The 20,820-nt window shown below is 43.6% G+C and overlaps 1 protein-coding gene and 1 pseudogene across 8 annotated transcripts in view; both read left to right on the top strand.

Moving 5' to 3' along the window:
• IPPK (inositol-pentakisphosphate 2-kinase) overlaps positions 1 to 20,820 on the top strand; it is a 1,128,404-nt gene that overhangs the window by 661,668 nt on the left and 445,916 nt on the right. The gene's annotated exons all lie outside the window — the stretch shown is intronic.
• Positions 19,909 to 20,041, top strand: LOC141103989 (U2 spliceosomal RNA; annotated as a pseudogene).

The following is a 20,820-nucleotide window of genomic DNA, read 5'->3' as shown; positions in this document are numbered from 1 at the left end:
CTGCCAGAGTCAGAGTTAACGGCCTCCTGTCAAACACCTTTCCCATTTATAATGGTACAAGGCAGGGATGCCCCCTTTCTCCCATCCTCTTCAGTTACCTTCAGCCTTTTTCCTCTCATAATGAAGCATATGAACCAAATTTCTATGGGGAAAAGGAAGACCCAGAATTTCCCAAGCACAAAGGAGAAATTGGCCTACCAGACCTCAAAAATTATTACCGAGCCTGTCACCTTACTAAGATCCTGGAACGTTCATAATAAACTCAAAGAATGGGTAACACTTGAAGCTTCCTTCTCTCCACTCCCTCTAAAATTCTTGCCTTGGCTACTTCATATTCCTACCGACCTCTGCTTTCATCCATTGATTGTCCCAACTACCCGCTGCTTTAAAGATGTATGCAAATGCACCTCTATCTCGTCTATCCCTGGGCCATTTTCTCCTATTCGCCTAAATCCTGATTTCCCTCTCAGCACACATCGCCAATTTCTAGCTGAAAACTGGCCACACGAAAACATACTAGTACACCACTTCTTCTCTGAAGGTAAATTCCTATCGCGTGAAAACCTCCCCTCTCTTTTGGAAGAGCCTTCCATACCCCGATGGACTTACACCTTACTCTCACACTACATTCACTCTTTGGATAGAAAATTCTCAGTCTCCAGACCACTGACGCCCTTTGAAACCCTATGCTCTAGGAACAGCCCCCAACGCCATCTCATTTCAACCATGCACTCTCTCCTATTTAACAACATCCCTTCTAATTCAAGCTCAGCTTGCACAGCATGGGAGAAAGATCTCTCTATTTCCCTCTCTGCAGAGGATTGGGAACAAATGCACGTAAATATACATAAAGGGTCATTAAATGTTTCTACCCAAGAGAATGGGTACAAAATGCAGGCCCAATGGTACCAAACTCCTACTCCTACTACATAACTTTTGTCCAGATTTACCAGAAACTTGCTGAAGCTGTCAAATTGTTTGGGGGACCTTACTACATATCTGGTAGGCGTGCCCATACTTCCTCACTACTTATCACAGTTTCGGAGGCCATGAAATGTCAAGATAGCACAAACCCCCCCCCCCCCAAATGACCCTATTTTGGAAAGTAGACACCCAAAGCTATTTGCTGAGAGGCATGTTGAGTCCTTGGAAAATTTTATATTTTGCCACAAGTTTGTGGAAAATGACAAAATATATAATTTTTTACACAAAGTTGTCACCCACTTCCGGACCGCCGCACGCCGATATACGTTCTTACTTTGAAGGGGGATATCGTTGTTATGGCAGCAGCTAGCTGCCATAACCCCAGTATCCTCTTCTTTGGCCGGCGGTCCACTTTCCGATAAGAGTGGTCTCTGCAGCAGATTGGTTTTGCACAGAGCAGCTTGGATCCTCCTCATCTCTGGTCCCTCTTCGCTGCTCCTGGTCCCTCCTGTCGAGTGCCCCCACAGCAAGCAGCTTGCTATGGGGACACCCGAGCAGAGTCACAGCTCCCTGTGTCCATTCAGCCACAGAGCCCCGACTCGGCCCCGCCCCTCATTCTTCTGATTCTTTTTTCCCATAAAGATTTTATTGAAGGAAAAAACAAGGTATTACAGAAACTGTGTGTAAAACGTGACATACACATAATGAATTAAAAAAAAAAAGGGGTTTTCATAACATTTCAATAGAACTGCATCTGCATAAGCTATGTACTAATAATAAAAAACTAAACATATACGTATAGACAGCAGGAGCATGTTCTTTTATATTGTGTCTAAGTAGAGAATGAGGTTTCAGAGAGTCTGTATCTAAATAAAAAAAATTGTGAGGTAAAGAACATGAAAGAAAAGAATTTTGAGAGAAAAGAGAACCATTTACATCCCAAGACCAGTCATTTAGCTTGCATTTAGATATGAAGCTTACTAGAATAATTATTAGGAGAGAGAGGTAAGATTTACTAATCTGGGGGAGAGAGTTTCCTAGAAGGTTGGCAAATGGTGTGCTGAGATTGTGTTTGTCAAACAGATAGGGCTTATTGCATAGGAGGGCCTCTGTATCTCAGATGCGTGAATGGGGGGGGGGGGGGGGGGGGGGGTATGGAAAGGAGTAGGTCGGATGGGAAGAGGGGAGGGAGAGAGGTAAAAAAATGGAGGGGGGGGAGAAATAAAGGGACAAACGAGTCTATCTCTCGCTCCTTCTATTGGTGGGTGGGGTAAAGAGTTTCCTGTATGGGAGTAAAAGTAAGATTATGTCTGGTGTAAGTTTAGGGGCTATAGGGAATCAGTCAATGTGGAGGGTTATTTGTGGGCTGGGAGAGAGGAGTAATCAAGTTGTGATATTTAGCTGTTGTTTGAAAGTGGTTCCAACATGCCCATTTGGTTGAGAATTTTGAGGGGGAGTCACGAGCGATGCTAATCAAGCAATCCATTTCTGCTATATTACTGATCCTCACTAGCCATTCCTTTATTATTATTATTATTATTATTATTATAATACAGTATTTATATAGCGCCAACAGTTTACGTAGTGATTTACAACTTGAGGGTAGACAGTACAAATACAATACAATTTGATACAGTAGGAATCAGAGGGCCCTGCTCCTTAGAGCTTACAATCTAAGATGGAGAGGATGTGTGAGGTGCCCCAGTGAATCAGGATACATTGCTTGGCAGAGTTGACCATGTGCCATGTCTAGTAATTTAAAGTAGACGTTATGTGGGAATGTAAGTGGTGTAAGAGAAATTGGGCCGGGGTGTACTCAAGATTGTAGGTGGTAATGATGCAGTTAACTTCGGACCAGAAGGTCTGGATATATGGGCATGCCTACCAGATATGTAGTAAGGTCCCCCAATCAATTTGACAGCTCCAGCAAGTTTCTGGTAAATCTGGACAAAATTTATGGAGTAGGAGTTCGGTACCATTGGGCCTGGATTTTGTACCCATTCTCTAGGGTAGAAACATTTAATGACCCTTTATGTATATTTACGTGCATTTGTTCCCAATCCTCTGCAGAGAGGGAAATAGATCTTTCTCCCATGCTGTGCAAGCTGAGCTTGAATTAGAAGGGATGGTGTTAAATAGGAGAGACAATATGGGGCGATTTGCTTCCCTAGGTCAAAAGGGGCAGTGCCACATCCAATAATACACATATATATAAAAAAAGGAAATTCCCCTGGATGGACTTTAACGGCACTTGCTAACAAATATTTGGGTAATAAGTATGTGTAGCAAAGTATGGAGAGTAAAAAGATTTTTTATTTCGACATAACAGATTAAAAACATAGTGTATCATACATTCAACGGCGCATATTACAGGATCAATAGATTTTAGTATTGTTACCGAACAGTAAATTATACGAGGGCTCTTTTTCACACCCAACGCGTTTCAGAATAAACAGTGTTTTTGTCCTTCAGGGATGTAACAGAAAAGAGCAATTCATCTAAAGTAATTAAAATGTAAAATAATGAGTGAATTCCCATGACATATATAAATATGGATGTATTTATCCAATATGTAGTTAGATAATAAGTCACTCACTTATAATATGTTTCATTGAGTTACTTTAACCACTGCAATACAGGGTACACCTTCCTGCCCAGACCAATTTTCAGCTTTCAGTGCTGTCGCAGTTTGAATGACAATTGCGCGGTCATCCAACACTGTACCCAAACTAAATTTTTATCATTTTGTTCCCACAAATAGAGGTTTCTTTTGGTGGTATTTGATCACCTCTGCGGTTTTTATTTTTTGCGAAACAGATAAAAAAAGGCAGAAAATTCTGAAAAAAATAAAAGTTTTGCTTTTGTTTTTGTTTAAAAATTTTGTAAATAAGTAAGTTTTCTCCTTCACTGACGGGCACTGATAAGGCGGCAGCAATGAGGTGGCACCAATGAGCGGGCACTGACGATGGGCACTGGTAGGCGGCACTGATGGGTGGCACTGATATGCAGCACTGATGGGCATTGATAGGCGGCACTGATGGGCACTTATGGGCACTGTTAGGCAACACCTATGGGCACTGAAAGGCTGCACAGATGGGTTCTTATGGGTGGCACTGATGGGCACTGATAGGCGGCACTGATACGTGGCACTGATGGGCACTGATACGCGGCACTGATGGGCATCCCTGGTGGCACTGGCAGTGGTAGGCATGGGAGTGGGCACTGATTGGCAGCTGCCTGGGCATTGATTGGCAGCTGCCTTTGCACAGATCAGTATTTCCCTGGGGGTCTAAGGGGCATACCTGGTGGTCCAGTGTGGCTGGTTTCCCTGGTGGTCCTGGGCGGCTTCCCTGGTGGTCCTGGGTGGGATCCGAGGGGGGGCTGGGCTGATAAACAATCAGCACAGACCCCACCTGTCAGGAGAGCAGCCGATCGGCTCTCCTCTACTCGCGTCTGTCAGACGCGAGTGAGGAAAAGCCGATCACCGGATCTTCCTATTTACATCGTGATCAGCCGTGATTGGACACAGCTGATCACGTGGTAAAGAGTCTCCATCAGAGACTCTTTACCTAGATCGGTGTTGCGGGGTGTCAGACTGACACCCCGCAACAACGATCGCCGCGATGCGCGCCCCCGGGGGGCGCACAGCGGCTCAATATCCTGAGGACGTCATATGACGTCCAGTCAGGATATTGAAACCACTTTGCCGACGTCATTCTGCTATATGGCGGGTGGCAAGTGGTTAAAACTCCAAAATTGGAGTAGCATTGGGCATTGTTGCTGGTATAGTTGTTGTCATTGAAACATCATAGTTAGCATTGAATACAATTACTTGGTAGTAGTCCCATTTAATGGGGCATGGTATCTCACCTACCCCCATCCCTCCCGGGCGCGTGCAGGCCAGAGCAATATACTGAGGCAAAAGGAGAGGGAACCCCTGAAAGTAAAACAATATAAAAGGGGTAAGTATTTGAAAACAGAAATTAGACATGGGTCTAAAAATTGGATGTACATAATGTCTCATTGAAGAAGTAGTGTTTGTTACTATATAGATATCATGTGTCCAAAATAGGTAGAATATATGTGGTACAAATATGATTAATTATGTATCTATGTCTTTAAAGTGAATGTACATCAACATGAAATTTATCAATAAAAGAAACGTAGTTGGCTTATATAGTTTTTTTCTCTAATTCTGGTTGTAATATATAGTTTGCGTGCGGCACTAGAGTATCGCAGAGTATTTACTATTACTAATGGTAGCATAGATATACATTTTAAAAGGTCGTGTATCTTATTATTATGTGGCATTAGAGGTGGCCCAAAAATATATTTACTAACGGTACTAGTGTCAGCGTGGAGGCCAGCGCAGTAAAAAGACTATAGTTTGCTACCAAAGCTGTAACTTTAAAAGATGTAAGAAAAAAAGTACCATAGGTAGGAATTGTACATACTCTATAGACAAGCCATAGAAACTAAGTGCTAGTGCATATACTGCAGTTATGTGTGCAAATAGTGGTTTCAAAGCAAATGGTTGTAGAGCAAACAAGGAGAGGATTGCTCAAGAGTTGCTTAAATAACAATAGACAAGCCATATTGCACAATATAAAGAAGTTTCCTTACCTATTTGTATCAAGTTTCAAATGTGCCAGCCACGCATCCCACCATCCAGCGTGTGTAACGCCTGAGCTGGGAGTAAGAGGATCTGGCATTTTATGTCAGCGAACTCACAATCAGCTGGCGCTAGTAATTGCGCTAAGCTGATCTGTGTAGTTCTTAATAGGGGAAGCCTCGTGAACGCCCCCTGAGTTGTGGATGCGTGGCGCCGCCCCTACCGCGCATGTGCGAGCGCACTTACGTTGGAGCGGCGTCACGCAAGCCCGACACGGGAAGCCACACCAGCGGACTACGCATGTCCGCCAGAGTAGCAAGATGGAGGTCGTGGGCGGTGATGTTATGCGTCCAGCTGACCTCCTATGACGCCGCCCAGATAATATATCTGGGCGGCTTTCCATGCCGGGCAATCGCTCTGGCTGATCGCATCGGGGAGGGACCTGGGGAGAGAGGACATTTGGTACTTTGAAAAAGAGTGATACTTGAAGTATAGTATTTAATGGGACAAGGACAAGGTATGGTTAACCACTTCAGCCCCGGAAAGATTTACCCCCTTCCTGACCAGAGCACATTTTACAATTTGGCACTGCGTCGCTTTAACTGCTAATTGCGCGGTTATGCAATGCTGTACCCGAACAAAATTTGCGTCCCTTTCTTCCCACAAATAGAGCTTGCTTTTGACGGTATTTGATCACCTCTGCGGTTTTTATTTTTTGCGCTATAAACGGAAAAAGACCGAAAATTTAGAAAAAAAATTATATTTTCTACTTTGTGTTATAAAAAAAAATCCAATAAACTCAATTTTAGTCATACGTTTAGGCCAAAATGTATTCGGCCACATGTCTTTGGTAAAAAAAATGTCAATAAGCGTATATTTATTGGTTTGCGCAAAAGTTATAGCGTCTACAAACTAGGGTACATTTTCTAGAATTTACACAGCTTTTAGTTTATGACTGCCTATGTCATTTCTTAAGGTGCTAAAATGGCAGGGCAGTACAAACCCCCCCCAAATGACCCCATTTTGGAAAGTAGACAGCCCAAGGAAATTGCTGAGAGGCATGTTGAGCCCATTGAATATTAATTTTTTTTTGTCCCAAGTGATTGAATAATGACAAAAAAAAAAAAAAATTCACAAAAAGTTGTCACTAAATGATATATTGCTCACACAGGCCATGGGCATATGTGGCATTGCACCCCAAAATACATTCAGTTGCTTCTGAGTACAGGGATACCACATGTGTGGGACTTTTTGGGAGCCTAGCCGCGTACGGGGCCCCGAAAACCAATCACCCTCTTCAGGATTTCTAAGGGCGTAAATTTTTGATTTCACTCCTCACTACCTATCACAGTTTTGAAGGCCATAGAATGCCCAGATGGCACAACCCCCCCCCCCCCCCCAAATGACCCCATTTTGGAAAGTAGACACCCCAAGCTATTTGTTGAGAGGCATGTTGAGTCCATGGAATATTTTATATTTTGACACAAGTTGCGGGAAAGTGACAATTTTTTTTTTTTTTGCACAAAGTTGTCACTAAATGATATATTGCTCACACAGGCCATGGGCATATGTGGAATTGCACCCCAAAATACATTTAGCTACTTCTCCCGAGTATGGGGATACCACATGTGTGTGACTTTTTGGGAGCCTAGCCGCGTACGGGGCCCCGAAAACCAATCACCGCGTTCAGGATTTCTAAGGACGTAAATTTTTTATTTCACTCCTCACTACCTATCACAGTTTTGAAATCCATAAAATGCCCAGATGGCACAAACCCCCCCAAATGACCCCATTTTGGAAAGTAGACACCCCAAGCTATTTGCTGAGAGGCATGGTGAGTATTTTGCAGCTCTCATTTGTTTTTGAAAATGAAGAAAGACAAGAAAAACATTTTTGTTTTCTTTTTTCAATTTTCAAAACTTTGTGACAAAAAGTGAGGTCTGCAAAATACTCACTATACCTCTCAGCAAATAGCTTGGGGTGTCTACTTTCCAAAATGGGGTCATTTTGGGGGGTTTTGAACTGTCCTGGCATTTTATGCACAACATTTAGAAGCTTATGTCACACATAACTCACTCTTCTAACCACTTGAAGACAAAGCCCTTTCTGACACTATTTGTTTACATGAAAAAATTTTTTTTTTTTTTTTTGCAAGAAAATTACTTTGAACCCCAAACATTATATATTTTTTAAAGCAAAGGCCCTACATATTAAAATGGTGGGTGTTTCATTTTTTTTTTTCACACAGTATTTGCGCATCGATTTTTCAAACGCATTTTTTTGGGGAAAAAAAGCACACTTTTTTTAATTTAAATGCACTAAAACACACTATATTGCCCAAATGTTTGATGAAATAAAAAAGATGATCTTAGGCCGAGTACATGGATACCAAACATGACATGCTTTAAAATTGCACACAAGGGGGCGTGGCCTGGACATGGCTGGATAGAGACGTGCTTTCCTTGAGCTCCTGGCCGTCTCACCCTTAACCCAGCTAATCCAGCTTTTATTACAAACTATGCACACTTCCAGAAAGAGAACGGTGAAGAAGAGCGGAAAATCATCCAAATCTACCCCGCAGCCGCCCTCCTCCGGCGAGCTAAGAAGGAGATTTCAGCTCGCACTCCTCGGCTCCCCGGAGCTAAAGATGGCGGCGTCCCATGGAGAACACGGAGAGGGACAGGCGGCGCGCACCTCCTCATCACCGCACAGAGACACACAACGGGCGGACTCTTATGCCGGATTCCCCCCGGACCTCCGCCCCAGCCACAGTGAGTCTTTTTACTGTCCCTCCCATACACTTGGAGGAGATGCAGAGCTGCGTTCTATACTAATGGCTCTGCCTACTAAAACTGACATTGCTGCTCTAATAGCAACGGTGGAAGCAACCCACCGCAAGGAAATGCAGGCAGTGAGAGCAGAGGTTAACACATTAACCACCAGAATGGAGGTAGGGGAGAACTCCCTGGCTGCACTGGAGCGCCGAGTGATAGTGGTGGAAGGGAAACAGGACGCACAGACAGAGGCACTACAAGAACAAGCGCTACATTTAGAGGAGATGGAAGACCGCAGTCGCAGGAACAATCTGCGCCTCAGGGGTCTACCAGAAGCCACAGGGCCTGAAGACCTGGAGGACACAGCAGTAGCCATCTTCCGTAGCCTGCCAGGTACAGACCTCTCAGAACACGTAGAAATTGACAGGATTCACCGTGCTCTAGGCCCTAAACCAACTGACCCTCTGAGGCCCAGAGATGTGATCTGCAGAATCCACCACTACATACAGAAAGAACAGATCCTGCGCAAGGCCTGGGCAGCAGAGGACCCAGAGATAGATGGAGCGACAGTTAAGATTCTCCCAGATCTTTCCCGTGCAACTCTGCAACGCCGTGCGATTTTGAAGCCACTATTAGACCTGGCTAGGCGGAAAGGCGCTACCTATCGGTGGGGTTACCCCTTTTCGGTTACATTTAGAAAAGACCAAAGGTCTTTCACACTACGCAAGCCAGACGCACTGCCAGCTTTGTTTGCCTTCCTAGACGCAGCACCCATTGACGTCCCAGATTGGTTGGGCCCTCTTCCGAAACCGACAGGACGACCGTTTATGCCAAGAATGGGAAACAATTCCCAACCAAGACAGCAACGAAGTCGCCGCCGATCCAGAGCACCTTCCCAGGAGGACGCACGTGAGTCATGAGACTTCTGTATCGCTAATACGCGAAGTTTACCACATTTTATTTGTTTACGTTTTCGCTTGTCTCTTTTTGGTTTTCTCCTCTGGAATATTCAGAGAAAAAGTTGACTCCACAGACTGTTTCTAACTGTGTAATTTTGATCGATACCGGACTGCCGATCGAAACAAATCAATCCCTCTGCACCACTCTTGCACTGTCCCAGCAATGCGGGAGGCAGATTGAGGTTTCTCCTAACGTCGAAGGGAGACGCAGTGCTCTGTAGAAGCCATAAAGACAGGGAACCACCAGATACGATTCTGGAAACCTACAGGCGAGGAACTCACACACCTTCATTCCCTAAGAGACTACCTTCTCGACTATACAAGACTGCCAGAGGGTACCTTGAATGACTACATAACCTACCATTTGCCAGAGCAGACTGCAGCTCTAGGAAAAATGCATATAAAGGGTACTTATGTCTGTCTTCCGTTGAGGGATAGTGTAGGAGATGTTCGGCAGAGTCTATTTTTGATGGCTTTAGGGGCAGACACCTCGGCTCCCACTAAGTAGAGGGAGAGGGTGTTTAGCCAACCGTCATGACACTGCATCTTATACGGTAGCATTCCCCTAAGAATAGGCGGAATACACGCATAGTATAAAGACCAATTATTGCCAGTGACCACACATGCCTAACCGGGTAGGTCAAGGCAGCGCAAACCAAGTTAGAGGGCATTAGATTGGTACTCTTAACAGGCAACGTCATGGTGGCGAGATTGTTCTAGTAGACGTTATACATCGCTGCACAGCAGTAATTGATATATATATCTGTTTAGCATTTTGGAGTTTATCAGGTTATATGTTTATAGAGATGCATAGTACTTTTACAAGTTAATATACCAGCCACGCTGGGTTGGGGGAACGGCCGGGAGGCTCTCCTTATGAGCCTTGTCCTTCCTCCCTCCCGATTAGGTTAACATATACCCCTGGGGTGCAGATTCTGTGCCCTACGGGAGTTATATGCAAAATACAACCCCGTAATTCAAGGGGAACGTTGCAGGCAAGACACTAGGCCTTGTCTGACTCTTATTACTTGCTACCTGTTTCTTCTCTATCTTTTCTACTCTCTCTCTCCTACCTATACTTACCTCTCCCACCCTCTCTCTTCTCCCAACCCACACCTAACCCTCCTCTCCCTCCCTCCCCCGACAGAAGATACCATGGCGGTCAGTAAAATAAATGTGATGTCTCTTAACGTAAAAGGGCTTAACATACCAGAAAAACGACGTATGTTATTAGAAGACTTAAAAAGGAACCACACAGATATAGCCTTCCTTCAGGAGACACACTTCAAAGCTAATAAATTACCATACCTACAAAATAGACATTTCCCTGTAGCCTTCCACTCTATGAACCCAGACTCCAAATCTAAAGGAGTCTCCATTCTCATATCAAATAAGATACCCTGGCAACACCAAAGTGCTCTGATAGACCCAACAGGAAGATATCTTTTCCTTAAAGGCACAATAGGAAATGTACAGATAACACTAGCAACCATGTATGCCCCTAATGAACAACAAGCTACATTCATACGAGAGACACTAGAGAAACTAAATGAATTCCAAGAAGGTCAACTGATTGTAGGAGGGGACTTCAACACCCCCTTGATCCCTTCGGTGGATACGTCGTCGGGCAAAACGTCGATCCCACCGAAACAACTTAAACAAATAGCAAAAACATTCCATAAATCGCAATTGATAGACATATGGCGCTTACAACACTCAGGGGAAAAAGACTTCACATTCTACTCCAACGTACATCAATTATTCACTAGAATTGACTATTTCATGATCCCACACTCACAGTTACACGCAGTTGAGCAGACCTCAATTGGCAACAGGACTTGGTCAGACCATGCTCCAATATTTTTAAGATACCGCTTAAAAGACACTTCCTCGCCCAGACACCGATTTTGGCGACTTAATGAAAGCCTCTTACAAACCCCGGAAGTACTAGCAGATGTGACGAAGGCCCTAAACCTTTACTTCCAAGAGAATGATCAACCTGGCTGTGACCCAGGAATATTATGGGAAGCCCACAAAGTAGTTCTAAGGGGGATCCTCATCTCCCATGGTGCCCGTATCAAAAAAGAGAGAAATAAAACACTGACACAGCTTTTGCAGGACCTTGCTACATTAGAGGCCAAACATAAACATGCCCCTACTCAGTCGTCAGAAACACAACTGTCAACCCTCCGAAGGCAGATCACTGATCTCCTACATTATAGAGCAAAAGCAGCCCTGCAACGCTGCCGCAAAACGACATATGAGTCAGGGGATAAATGTGGGAAATTATTAGCCAACACCGTGAGAAGTCACAAACTAGCGTCCTATATCCCACATATCAACACGTCGAAGGGGGAACAAGTAACCCTACCTACGCACATAACTGAAGAATTCAAACAGTTCTACTCTAAGTTATACAATCTACCGCAGGGAACCCCCTCCGAGAACATGATAGAGGAATACATTACATCCTCCCAAATGCCAAACCTCACCCAGGAAATTAGAACAGAATTAGACTCACCCATTACCCTAACAGAAATTCAGAGTGCCATAAAGACAATGAAACCAGGTAAAGCCCCAGGCCCGGATGGCTACACGCTACAATATTACAAAACTCTATTTCCAATACTGGGGCCCCGTATGGTTACACTGTTTAACAAAACTGGAGCGGGTGCAGTCTTTGCTAGGGAAACACTGAGTGCACATATTTCTGTAATCCATAAAGAGGGAAAGGATCCGGCGGCATGTAGCAGCTACAGACCCATATCCCTGTTAAATCTAGACCTTAAAATATTCACTAAAGCCCTGTCTGTCCGACTAGCGCAACACCTCCAACAACTCATTCATCTGGACCAAGTGGGGTTCATCCCCTCTAGAGAAGCTAGAGACAGCACTACTAAAGTCCTGAATCTGTTATATATCACTAGATCCAAGAGGACCCCTTGTGTCTTTCTCAATACTGACGCAGAAAAGGCCTTTGACCGGGTCAGTTGGCCATTCATGAACGCAGTCCTCAGACATATAGGCCTAGGAGAGGTGATGCTTAACCGGATAGCTAGTGTCTACTCCACTCCCACAGCGCAAGTTAAAGCGAACGGAGTCCTGTCAGATTCCTTCCCGATCACTAACGGAACAAGACAGGGATGCCCCCTGTCTCCTCTCCTGTTTGCCCTTACTCTTGAACCATTTTTGTCCAAAATTAGACTAAACCCTGACATACAAGGAATCCCACTAGGCCCCTTACAACACAAGGTGTCTGCCTACGCTGACGACTTACTCTTTTCACTGACCAACCCAGTAGTGTCCCTACCCAACCTGCTAAAAGAATTCGAACTATATAGGAAGCTGTCAAATTTAAAAATCAACTTTTCAAAATCAGAAGCTATGGGTATCTCTATTCCAACCAATGACCTCACAAATTTACAATCCAACTTCAGGTTTAAGTGGACGACCTCCGCCCTGACTTACTTAGGTACGAAGATCCCAATAGACCCGACACTAATTTTTGACAGCAATTTTCCCCCTTTACTAATTAAAACCAGATTACTACTAGAGGATTGGAATACGGGCCTACACTCCTGGTTCGGGAGGTGTAACCTAATTAAAATGTGTATATTACCTAAATTCTTGTACCTCTTCCAAGCCCTACCAATCAAAATACCCCCCACATACCTCAAACGAGTACAAACTCTTTTCACCCGCTTTGTCTGGGCACATAAGAAACCCCGAATCCCCAGATCACAATTAACTAAACCTAAACATTACGGAGGGATAGCACTCCCAGACGTTCGAAAATATTATCTCGCAACTCATTTAGGCAGAATGATAGACTGGCACAAACATAAGGAATACAAACTATGGGCACAAATGGAGCAACATCAAACACAAATACCGTTACACTCGGCAATGTGGTGCTATGACTCACTTCCGTCGGAATTGAAAGCCCACCCTTTCATAGGCAACACCATAAAACAATGCCTTCAAGCCACGTTGCAGACCTCATTGACGACCACAGATTCACCCCTAACTCCGATATTAGGAAACCCCAAATTTCCCCCCGGGATAGGGCCAGGACCATTTCAGACACTAAGAGACTCTAACTGTGTTAGGGCTCCGCAGTTCGTAAAACATGACAGATGGCCCTCAATAGTAGAACTAATGGACCCAACAGGCCCGTTCACACTGACATTCTGGAATGCAGTTCAAAGCCATCACTTCCTCCAAACAATTGCGAACCCTCAATCATATACTAGGCCCTTAACTTCATTTGAAGAAATATGCTCAGACACAGAACCAATCACACAAATACTTTCCAGGATGTATACTCTATTAAACACACCTATGCAGCCACCTTCCCTCTCATGCATTACAAAGTGGGAAACAGACCTTCATTGTACCTTTACTGCAGTCCAGAAACAGAACATGATAGTTCTCTCCCTTAAATCATCCATCTGCACTAAAATACAGGAGACAAACTTCAAAATTTTGACGAGATGGTATTTAACCCCTAGTCGTTTACACATGATGTTCACTGACTCCTCTGATCAATGCTGGCGATGCCAAAGGGAGGTTGGTACGATGTTACACATGTTCTGGTCTTGTCCCCGTCTGACAAATTTCTGGTCTGCAGTAAGATCCATCTCCCAGAAATTCACAGACTTCCAGATCCCAAATGACCCAGCATTTTTTCTACTACACGTTTCCTCCATACCACTCAAATCTTATAAAAAATCCATATTAAGACACCTCACAAATGCAGCCAAGTCCTGCATACCCATGCTTTGGAAACAACAATCCCCACCTACTACATCAATGTGGCTACGAAAAGTGGAAGACATCAATAAAATGGAAGACTTAATAATGACAGCCCAAAACAGACAGACAGTTTATCAGAAAACTTGGACACTCTGGAATATGTTCAAATATTCAGAAGAAGGCAAAACCCTTTTTGAGAACCCAAATTAACAAGACCCAGGGTGAGGAAGTAAGCTTGCGGAACCGAATGACACCTGTTCATCACTATAATACACTAATGACCAGTCCCCCCCCCCCCTGCTTTCCCCCCAACCCTCCCTTCCCCATTTCTCTCTTTCTCCCCCTTTTCTCCTTTTTTTTTTCCTCTATATACTTTTCTATTTTTCTGTGTTATACTCAGGTTGCTGCTCTCCGAGTGAATTATTTCAGTCTGTATTCTATTGTATTGACAGAAAACGAAATTCTCAATTGCAGATCGATTTACATACTCACAGTAATTGAAATATTGAGAAGTAGCACTATGGGAACTATGTATAGACTGATAATGATATCCTAGAACAACATTTACATGTTTAAGATGTATTATGTATGGATATGAGGCAATATCGGGAGGCGGCAACCCCCCCCCCCTACTGTTATGTATTTTTTCGGGCTTTGCCCTATTCCTTTGAAAATAATAAAATATATATTTGAAAAAAAAAAATTGCACAAAAACGTGCAGTGGCGACAATCTACATACATTTTAAAAGCCTTTAAAAGCCTTTACAGGTTACCACTTTAGATTTACAGACCTTCGCGGTGATACCTCACATGCATGGTGCAATTGCTGTTTACATTTGACGCCAGACCAACGCTTGCGTTCGCTTTTGCGCGAGAGCAGGGGGGGACGGGTGCTTTTTTTTTTTTTGCTTTTTTATCTTATTTTTAAACTGTTCCTTTAATTTTTTTTTAATCATTTTTATTGTTATCTCAGGGAATGTAAATATCCCCTATGATAGCAATAGGTAGTGACAGGTACTCTTTTTTTTTTAAAATGTGGTCTATTAGACCCTAGATCTCTCCTCTGCCCTCAAAGCATCTGACCACACCAAGATCGGTGTGATAAAATGCTTTCCCAATTTCCCAATGGCACTGTTTACATCTAGCGAAATCTAAGTCATGAAATGCTCGTAGCTTCCGGTTTCTTAGGCCATAGAGATGATTGGAGCCATTCTGGTCTCTGATCGGCTCTATGGTCAGCTGGCCGAATCACCGGCTGCATTCTCAGGTTCCCTGTTGGGACAGGAGAGCCAGAGAAAAACATGGAAGACGTTGGGGGGGGGGACATTCCCTCCCACTGCTTGTAAAAGCAGTCTAGAGGCTAATTAGCCCCTAGGATTGCTTTTACATGAAAGCCGACCTTTGGCTGAAAAGAATGATACCAAGATGATACCTAAACCTGCAGGCATCATTCTGGTATAACCACTCAAGGTCGTGAATGGCATACCTGAAAACAAAAAAATGGTTAACAATAAAACACAGTAAAAGGTAAAGTATAAAAAATTGCATACCTGAAAAGTAAACATAATAAAACATTGCAGAATAGAATACAGTAAAAAAGAGCAGAACAATAGAAAGAGAATAGAGCGAGAGAGAACAAAAAAACGACAACTATTTTTGTTTTTTTTATTTTATATATTTTTTTTTGTTTTTTACACTTTTTTTTTGTAACTTTTATAACTGTAACAGTTTCCAGGTTCGGGTCTCTCAAAATGCGATGGCATCTTGGGAGACCCTGTGAAAGTGTGCCTAGTCATAACTAGTGCATGGTAGCGTTCAAAACATTCATCAATGCAAAGACCAGGATTGTCAGGACAGGAGGGACAATAATAGTGGGTGTCATGCCTATATCCGCGCTTGCTGCAGACACAACATCTTTTTGGGGGGGGGGGGTCGTCGGGTAGGGGTACTCGGGAGGACATAAAAATGCCTCTCATGCAGCCAACTGCATTTGGTTGGGGATGTGAATGGGGGAAGTATGGGTGCTGCAGAAGCGGTGGGTTCCCAATTAGGATTGGCGAATGCAGCAGGAAGGGCACTATGGGCACGACGGCCCTGTGTTTGTCGTCTTCTTGGTGGCTGCAGGACACTACTTGTGCTTGCCACCTCACCAGCTTGAACTGCACTTATGGGACTCGCCACGTCACCAAGTGTTACTGCAGTGCTGGTTTGACTACGACCAGGGTGTACTAGGCCACTGGCGCTTGCCAGTTCACCAAAACGCTACCAAAAAAACTGTTAGCGATCGCAGGGATCAGGCCTGACTCTGCGAACGCTGCAGTTATGCGTTTAGTGTTTTGTAAGTGTCAGTGATCGATACTGCACTTGGGTGGGCTGGGCTGGGCGGAGGGGCAAAACGCAGGTGCTAGCAGGTATCTGGCCTGATCCCGCTAACACTGCGTTTTTGGGAACCCTAAACTGCTGGGGACGCTAGTATAGATCTGATTGGATCAGATACTGATCCGTTCAGATACTATACCACTAAGGGAGGCGTATGCTGCATGTGTGGGTGTTAGCGGTACTGGCGCTAATCTAACGCTGCCTGGGGTGATGCTTATCACCCCCGGGCGATCAGGGGGCTAAACCTTTATTAGGTAATAAACGGCGGGAGCCCTGACACTATAAAAAATAAACTAACTAACCAGCGTCACCCGTAACAGTTATACGGTGATCACTGGTGAAAGGGTTAACTAGGGGGCAATCATGGGGTTAAAACATTTATTAGATAGTATATGGGGGTCCCTGTCACTATAAAACGCTGACGGCGAACCTAAATATTTACCTCCCTAACTAGCGTAACCAGTGACACTAATACAGCGATCAGAAAAATGATCGCTTAGTGACACTGGCGACAGGGGGTGATCAAGGGGTTAAAACTTTATTGGGGGGGTTAGGGGGGTATCCTAAACCTAAAGGGGGCTAACACTAACTGCCCTACCACACTAACTGTCACAAACTGACACCAATGCAGTAATCAGGAAAAAAAACAAAACTGCTTGGTGTCAGTGTGACAGGGGTGATTAGGGGGTGATCGGGGGGGTAAAGGGGGGTGTAAAGTATGCCTGGCATGTTCTACTGTATGTGTGTTTTACCATCACTCGGATGTCTTCTCTCCTCGGCGCCGGAACGGAAAATTCCAAGCCGAGGAGAGATGACATCACTTCCCCTGCCTCTGTGTACTATACAGAGGCAGGGGAAGATTGTCATTGGCTGGGAGCGATCGGGAGGGGGGGGCCATGAATGGATGGTCTCCCCCTCACCTCTGATCGCTCCCAGTCAGAAGCCGACCGCCTCGGGCTCCGGGGGGGGTCCGATCGGACCCCCCGACCGCGGCAGGCAATCACGTACCAGGTACGTGATTTTGCCTGCCCGTGCCATTCTGCCGCAGTATTTCTGCGTTAGGCGGTCGGCAAGTGGTTAATATACAACACACCTATCTGTATTCCTAATGAAATTCTCATATATGCAGAGTTGCACAAGGACCCAAACAATTATTCTATAAGCGTTATACAAAATAAATATAACAACATGATCGGTGTTGTGTGCCACATGACTGTACCCAGATTCTGCAGATCATGTATGCCATATACCAAAAAGATGTGTATATAACGTCACCACGCATTTTTATGTATAGTACTGTTTGTAGGTATGGAAAATTATAAAGAACTTGTAATATTGTATGCATCTGATTCTGTCAAAACTACTACGCTTGTCCAAGCAAACATTAGTCCACTATATTGTTGATATGAACTTATTTCAATGTTTTGTATTGATGCTTATTTACAATTATTTTTTACCTCCTGGTATAACATGGTTCATGAGAGATATTTTTATTTAGATAATATCGAGTCTAGGTTGACAAATTCATATCAGTTGACCATTGGTTGTATGATGTTGTAATTTAGGGATATCAAAATGTTGGGAGGTATGTGCTGTCTCCTGATTTCCTCTCTGATGAACACACGCTGGCAGACTCTCAAGGATCAAATCAGAGAAACGGGATCATAGAGGATCTGATTAAGGAAAATCTGAACGCCGTATTAAGAATTACACGGTCTCCAGCCTGTAAGAGCCATTGGTGGATGAGGATAAGTATCCAAGGGATCCAAGCCCTTCTGCTGATGTTTCTGGTTATCAGGCCCGTATGACCTCCTATAATTTAGAGGTCCAACAGTTCTGGTAAGCGCAATTTCCTACAGATTGAATTTGCAAGAGTATCTGAGAAGATTTTATTTGTCCTGTTTCGATCGAGAGTGGGAGTATATTCCATCTATGAGTTAATAAAGACTTTATTTCCATCAATCGTTTATAGATATCCTATCATAATTTTACGTATACATTTTTATTGCGCTGCACTTATCTTTCATATTATATGTACAATTCCTACCTATGGTACTTTTTTCTTACATATTTTAAAGTTACAGCTTTGGTAGCAAACTATAGTCTTTTTATTGCGCTGGCCTCCACGCTGACACTAGTACCGTTAGTAAATATATTTTTGGGCCACCTCTAATGCCACATAATAATAAGATCCACGACTTTTTAAAATGTATATCTATGCATTTACCTATACTACCATTAGTAATAGTAAATACTCTGCGATACCCTAGTGCCGCACGCAAACTATATATTACAACCAGAATTAGAGAAAAAAACTATATAAGCCAACTACGTTTCTTTTATTGATAAATTTCATGTTGATGTACATTCACTTTAAAGACATAGATACATAATTAATCATATTTGTACCACATATATTCTACCTATTTTGGACACATGATATCTATATAGTAACAAACACTACTTCTTCTATGAGACATTATGTACATCCAATTTTTAGACCCATGTCTAATTTCTGTTTTCAAATACTTACCCCTTTTATATTGTTTTACTTTCAGGGGTTCCCTCTCCTTTTGCCTCAGTATATTGCTCTGGTCTGCACGCATCTGGGAGGGACGGGGGTAGGTGAGATACCATGCCCCATTAAATGGGACTACTACCAAGTAATTGTATTCAATGCTAACTATGATGTTTCAATGACAACAACTATACCAGCAACAATGCCCAATGCTACTCCAATTTTGGAGTTTTAAAGTAACTCAACGAAACATATTGGATAAATACATCCATATTTATATATGTCATGGGAATTCACTCATTATTTTACATTTTAAATACTTTAGATGAATTGCTCTTTTCTGCTACATCCCTGAAGAAGGACAAAAACACTGTTTATTCTGAAATGCGTTGGGTGTGAAAAAGAACCCTCGTATAATTTACTGTTCGGTAACAATACTAAAATCTATTGATCCTGTAATATGCTCTATTGAATGTATGATACACTATGTTTTTAATCTATGTTATGTCAAAATAAAAAATCTTTTTACTCTCCATACTTTGCTACACATACTTGTTACCCAAATATTTGTTAGCAAGTGCCGTTAAAGTCCATCCAGGGGAATTTCCTTTTTCTATATATATTAAATAGGAGAGAGTGCATGGTTGAAATGAGATGGCGTTGGGGGCTGTTCCTAGAGCATAGGGTTTCAAAGGGCATCAGTGGTCTGGAAACTGAGAATTTCCTATCTAAAGAGTGAATGTAGTGTGAGAGTAAGGTGTAAGTCCATCAGGGTATGGAAGGCTCTTCCGAAAGAGAGGGGAGGTTTTCACGCAATAGGAATTTGCCTTCAGAGAAGAAGTGGTGTACTAGTATGTTTTCGTGTGGCCAGTTTTCAGCTAGAAATTGGCTATGTGTGCTGAGAGGGAAATGGGGACTAAGGCGAATAGGAGAAAATGGCCCAGGGATAGACGAGATAGAGGTGCATTTGCATACATGTTCCCAATCCTTGCTTCTCTGCCTTTTGGCTAAGATCAAATGTAGTATCTGTTCTTATCAGTTTCCAGGAGGAGGTGCTGGCTTCCGTCCCTGATCTACGGCGAGGGGAAGATGGGATGGCGGTTGCTATGCAAAACCTGCTGGAGTAAAGGTGACCTGGAGCGGTTCATAGCCGAAAGGGAAGCCTTCTGATGGGGATGGAGAACCACTGAATCCGGCTGAAGGGTTGGGTCCCTGGCCTAGATTGGGGCAGCTCTAGCTCCGGACAGTTTTTCGGGAGAGAACACTTGCTCCCCTTTCTCCCACCGGGGGAGCGGCTACTATTTCCCGAATTTAAATAGGTAGGAGGGATGGAACGACGGTGTAGCCTGATGGTAAAGGGCTCTCATCAAGCTTCCAGAACTTCATGCCTTTCTGCCTGGGGTGGGGGCTGCTGTGGTCTGGGTTGGGGGTCAGGGTAGCACGAAAAGCCAGTGGTGAATGTGCCCCTGAAGTGGCAGTTCAGGGGTGCCGTACAGTCAGTGTTTCAGCACTTAATTTATGGCACCATGGTCACTTCACCACAACACGTTTTTCGCATCTGCCTCTAGGGCCGAGCCTTTTGGCTAGAACCAGGGGAAATTTTTATTCCTGGCCAGAGGGCCGGCCATTGTATTACACAATGGTCACTTTTCACTCTCCCACTTTCCTTCTCCCCATTTTCTTTTTATTTATCATGTTTGCCACTTTTCTGTATCTTTGTTTGATGTGTATACACTATAAATAAGAGGATAGAAGCGGGACTTTGCATGAGGCTTGTTGGTGAGTGTGTAAGCTCGATGGTTTGTGCTAGGATGTAATATCTAAGGTACGTCATATACATAGTTGTATCTACACAGGATTTGCAAGATAATGATGGTAAAACAGTTTAATAGCGTAGAT

This window comes from Aquarana catesbeiana, linkage group LG07, assembly GCF_042186555.1.
Source record: "Aquarana catesbeiana isolate 2022-GZ linkage group LG07, ASM4218655v1, whole genome shotgun sequence".
In the NCBI taxonomy this organism is placed as follows: Eukaryota; Metazoa; Chordata; class Amphibia; order Anura; family Ranidae; genus Aquarana; species Aquarana catesbeiana.
This window is presented reverse-complemented; position numbering and strand designations above follow the sequence as displayed.